This window comes from Chiloscyllium plagiosum, unplaced genomic scaffold, assembly GCF_037043375.1.
Source record: "Chiloscyllium plagiosum isolate Xiang-an unplaced genomic scaffold, Cpla_swu_hap1 HiC_scaffold_32, whole genome shotgun sequence".
Taxonomy (NCBI): Eukaryota; Metazoa; Chordata; class Chondrichthyes; order Orectolobiformes; family Hemiscylliidae; genus Chiloscyllium; species Chiloscyllium plagiosum.
The window spans coordinates 12,017,808-12,023,823 of NW_028270170.1; positions in this window are offsets into that span (position 1 = coordinate 12,017,808).

The window sequence follows — 6,016 nt, forward strand, 5'->3', positions numbered from 1 at the left end:
CCATCTGAAGGATGTTGGGTAAAGACAAAGTTAATCTTGTGTGTCTTGCCCAAAGATCCCAATAGTTACTTGGTCAGTTGGTACTCACTACATAGGGACCCAAACAATGGAATAGCACCGAGGCAAAGTATCAAGAGGGTGTGCAGAGTCAGAACTTCCACCGTGAGTCAGCAAGGGCAGGGGAGGAAGGTGAAAGAGAGAAATGCCAAAGGCAAGAAAAAAAAACAGGAAGTAAAAAGAAAATCTTTACTAGCTTTCAATAATCCGGTAAGATGACCCTACAGACTGTCACATTTCTGGGAATGCTTCCTGTTGTCTCCTCTCGACTTCGCTGCTTTCCTTGATCATGTTTGTCCCGGCCTAGCTCCCTTGTTACATTACGCTGCTGCTCTCTGCTCCCTCTTCAGTTGCAATCACACTCGCTGCAACTCCGGTCCTCCCTTCCCCCTATCCGAGACCTACTCCTGCCTCAGGCCCCTTATTCCGTGGATCACAGCTCTATTCCGTCACCTTCCCCAGTACCGAAGCGTGAAAAGAAAAACTTGCAATATCTATTAGCACTTTCAGCAGAGTGTTAGGTACTGAACCTGGCGCCGACATAAAATGCAATATGCTCTGCAGTTTAATCCTCCGGAGAGTAAGAGAGAGACAGAGAGAGAGAGGTTCAACTGTCAGAACACATCATCCCAAAGTAACTAAATCAGAGTTATGTGCAGACCCCCTTCATGGAGGACCTGTTGGCTCCTAATCCCTCCAGCTGTTTGGGTCATTGACACACAATCCTTCCACAGTGGAGAGACAAGAGTGAGAATTCTGTACTGATTCAGTTAAAAGGTGGGACTCAACATTAAACAGAAAAACCTGGGGAACAGATCATACCTCTCGACTTACAGCAAAATTTTTAAGTAGTCCAATTCAATTGTATTGCTTGGGCAGCCTATAATACACTTTGACAAATTAATTATGTCCTTTGTGATCCAAGGAGACTTACATTATTTCATTACCAGAGGTTAGATTGTTATTGCTCCCAATCATTCTCAATAAACCCTGAGGGAGTGAAGCATTTTTACAGCTTTTGAAAGGCACTTTATTTCAACTGAGAAACCTATAGGGAGAGGTCCAAAACTCTATGAAAGTTGAATAATGGAAAGATGTGCTAAGCAGCAAGTGGTGATTAAGTTCAAAAAGACTGTTGCTGATCACGGCTTTGAGTTTGTATTTTACAGAAAGGGCAGATTTTTCTTTATACAGCACTATTGACAGCCACAGGATATCCCAAAGTGTATTATAGCCAATTAAGTGCTTCAGATGTGTGGCCATTGTTGTAATGACAGAAACTGGCAAGCAATTTGGGCACAGCAGGCTTCCACAATCAGCAATGTGATCGTGGCCAGACAGGAGAAACTGAGGACTGCAGATGCTGGAGATCAGGGTCAAAAAGTGTGGCTCTGGAAAAGCACAGCCAATCAGGCAGCATCCGAGGAGCAGGAGAGTCAACATTTCGAGCATCATCTCTTCATCAGGAATGTGGGAGCGGGGTATTGGGGCTGAGAGATAAGTGGGAGGGGGCTTGGGCTGGGAGGGAAGGTAGCTGGGAATGCAGTAGGTAGAGTACAGTGGGGGAGTGATGAGTGGAGCGGATAGGTGGGAAGGAAGATGGACAGGTAGGACAGGTCAAGAGAGCAGTGCCGAGTTGGGTGGTTGGATCTGTGACACGGTGGGGGGAGGGGAGATGAACATGACCAGATAACCAACGGGTTTTGTTAAGTGCATGCATTCTGGGGGGGGGGGGGATGTGGTGGTGAGGGGAAGAAATCAGGTTCCACCCATGATTCTGAAATTCAAACCTGATTCCCTTCCAGAACTGTGAATGGAGATAATGAATTTTTCCCAAAACTGGAGTTAGCAATCCTCCAGGGTAGGTGGAGGTATGGGAAAAACTGCACTGCTTGAAAAATTAAAATCCCTACACTGTGGTAGCAGCCATTTGACCCATCAAGCCCATACTGACCCACGAAAGAGCATCCCATCCAGACCCACAACCCTGCATTTCCCATGGCTAATCCAGCTAGCTTGCAGATAGAGTCAGACAGCATGGAACCAGACCCCTTGTTCCCAACCTGTTTCCCAAGTTGAACTAGTCCCACTTGCCTGTGTTTGGCCCCTATCCCTCCAAACCTCTCCTATGCATGTACTTATCCAAATGTCTTTAAATGTTGTAACTGCACACATCTTTGGATTGTGGGAGGAAACCCTCACAGACACAGGGAGAATGCATAAACTCCACACAGGCAGTCAACCAAGGGAGGGATTGAACCCAGGTCCCTGGAACTGTGAGGCAGTCATACTAAAAACTGAGCCACCATGCCACCCAGAGTTGGGAGCAGAATGTGAAGAGAGAGGCTTGTTATATCCATGTTCACTTTTGAAATGTAGTAACTGCTGTAAAAGTCCTGGCAGATGGACTGGACACAGCAAAGTCTCACCAGCAGTAGTTTGATAATGACCATAGTGGATCAATGGAGAAAGAAAGTCGGGCAAAGACTGGGAGCAAGGCTGATTCGTTTTGCCAATTGTATCCCAAATGCACCATCAAGACGCTCCTGTGTGGTCATGCAATGGAGGCAGAACACAAAGCTGAAAACACAGGGCCACTTTGGGAAACTTTGGGAAACCTTTCCCTGCACACCACACCAATCCTCACCATATAAGACAATCGAGTGAGCTGAAGGATAGCAGAGTAACTCATGACAAGGATCCCTCATTGATGGAGCTGTCGGCTTTGCCTTCTCTGTCATTTTCAAGTGCACTTTCCCTGATTCGAGATGTCCTTCATTTCCATTCCAACAACAACTTTAAAGATGGCACCTATAAAGGTGTAAACCTCCATAAGTGCTTTACAGGGGTTTTAGCAAACAAACTGTGACACCAAACCGTAGGACATGTCAAAGTGGTAGATTTTAAAATGTACCTTAAAGTGGAAGCAGACAGTTGACAAGGCTACAGGAGGCAATTGCCAATCTCAGACTGCTGGTAGTCACAGCCACCTGATGAAGGAGCAGCACTCCGAAAGCTAGTGCTTCCAAACAAACCTGTTGGACTATAACCTGGTGTTGTGTGATTTTTAACTTTGTCCATCCCAGTCCAACACCGGCAGCTCAGTGCCAGCACTGCAGCCTCGCAGCACCAGGCTCCCAGGTTCGATTCCACCCTCGGGTGACTGTCTGTGTGGAGTTTGCACATTCTTCCCGTGTCTGTGTGGATTTCCTCTGGGTGCTCTGGTTTCCTCCCACAGTCCAAAGATATGCAGGTGAATTGGCCATACTAAATTGCCCATAGTGTTAGGTGCATTAGTCAGAGGGAAATGGGTCTGGGTAGGTTACTCTTCGGAGGGTCGGTGTGGACTGGTTGGGCTGAAGGGCCTGTTTCCACACTGTAGGGAATCCAATCTAATGTCCAAATCACGCTGGTAGTTGGGACATCTTGTAAAAGTGTAGTGGGAGTTGGTGCTGTTATATCTGAAGTACTGTGTATGGTTTCAGTCCTCATATTTGAAAAATTAAACATTGGCATTGGAGGTTGTTAAATGAGATTACTAGCTGAATGACTGAACAGGTTAGGCCTTTATTCATGAGAGTTTATAGGAATGAGAGGTAATTTTAGTAAAGCAAACAAGATTCCAGAGGGCTCAAAAAGGAAGATGTTTCTACTCATGGGGGAATCTCAAACTAGGGGATATAGTTACAGAATAAGGGAACACACATTTAATACTGAGATGTGAATGAACTCCTTCCCCCAGAGGGTACTGAATTTCTGAAATTCTCAACCCCAGAGAGTTGTGGAGGCCAAACCACTGAAAGTATTTAAACAGGAGCTCAATAGAGTTTTGCAATACCAAGAAATTGATGGCTGTGCTGCGCTGGGATAATGGAGGAGTTGAGGCCTGGGGCAGATCAGATATGGCAGGACAGGCTTGTGGGGCTGAATGGTCTACTCCTGACTTATTAAAGGCACAGCTGCCAATGATCCAGTCCATCTTTATTTTGAGTCAAGCCTGTACTTGGCACACATGCTGACGCATGGATCACAGTCATGTGAAGCAAACAAGGCTAAATGGGTGAGAGATCTTCTAGATCATTACCAATCTTCTTACAGCCATTGGAGCTACTGTTTAGTTGCAGAAAATGATATCATCAGGTGAACTAACTGCTGACATGCCATCATCATGCCAGCATTGATGAATGTACCATGACCAGTTTGTGCAAGTGTGAGTGAAATAGCAAGGCCCAAAGGTTAGGAAGGTCCAAAGGCCCAACATGGGAGCATAGCATGGGGTGGCACGGTGGCTCAGTGGTTAGCACTGCTGCCTCACAGCACCAGGGTCCCCAGGTTCGATTCCAGCCTCGGGTGACTGACTGTGTGGAGTTTGCACATTCTCCCCATGTCTGTGTGGGTTTTTTCCAGGTGCTCTGGTTTCTTCCCACAGTCCAAAGATGTGCAGATTAAGTGAATTGGCCATGCTAAATTTTCCATAGTGTTAGGTGCATTAGTCAGAAGGAAATGGATCTGGGTGGGTTACTATTTGGAGGGTCAGTGTGGACTGGTTGGGGTGAAGGACCAGTTTCCACACTGGAGGGAATCTAATCTAACCCATTGTAACCAGGCTGAAACATAAAAGTAGTTCCAATCATTCAGCTGAAGGCTGCCTGTGGCTTAATCTTTGTGTCTCTCTGAGACACTTAATCAGCTAAAGGCAGACAGAAATAACTGCACAGAGGCTGGCATCCTATCACCAAGTTACCTTTTATTTACATGTGCACAATGCATGGGCACTGACCAGACAGTTCCAAGCCAGTCACTAGACTGAGGAGACTTTCTGAATCTCCTGTTTATATATTTTAAAAATGTTATTAACCAGTACAAATTACAAACAAACAGTTAACATGAACAGTTATGTACAACAAACAGGAATTTACAGGGAAATGGGAGGATGTGGTGGCAAAGCCAGGTACGACCAGTTCACAGAGAAATGAGGACAAACCTCAAATCCCAATTTCAGTCATCACAAAACAGTAACAGTAACAAATATATACACAACCGTCCAATCAAATAAGAAACAGTGCTTAGAATCTTCTGTTTATATCTGTCAGCTAAAGCTCCCTGATTGGCCCAGGTTAACAACATTCCTGATGAAGGACTTAAGTCCGAAACATCGACTCTCCTGCTCCTCGGATGTTGCCTGACCTGCTGTGCTTTTCAGCACAAACCTTTTTGAACCAGGTTAAAAAATCCAATTAAGGATCTCATAGACAATAAGATCCACCTGGCCCTGGTACTACTCAATACACAGACGTAACAAGAAAACATGACTGCAGAATGAAAGAGTGTGGTGCTGGAAAAGGATTCCTGATGAAGGGCTCTTGTCCAAAACATCAATTCTCCTGCTCTTCGGATGCTGCCTGACCTGCTGTGTTTTTCCAGCACCACACTCTCAACTCTGACCTCCAGCATCTGCAGTCCTCACTTTCTCCCTGCAGAATGAAAGCAATGGATTCAGGAACAATGGTTCCAGCTTCACATTTAATGACAAACCTGTGTAATAAATATCTGGAATTGAAAGCTGGCATAATGACAACCATACAACCTATTTTGATTGTCATTAAAAAAAATCAGATTTACTAATGTCCTTTAAGGAAGGAAATCAACTATCCTTACTGAGTCTGGCCTACATATAACTCCAGACCCACAGCAATGTGGCTGATGCAATTGCTTTCTGGGCAATTAGGGATGGACAATAAATGCTGACCAACCAGTCATGCCAACACTCCCATGAGCGAATTTTAAAAAGACGCAACCCTCGCTGGAGTACCAGGATGTGACAGTAGTATAAATAGTTTATCCAGTATTGTATCACCTTCAGAGGCTCAATATCAACAAAATTTTAGCAATGAGATTTCCAACCAAATAAATTGAGATAAATTCCAATCAATTGAAAACATGCAGAATGAAATTTTGA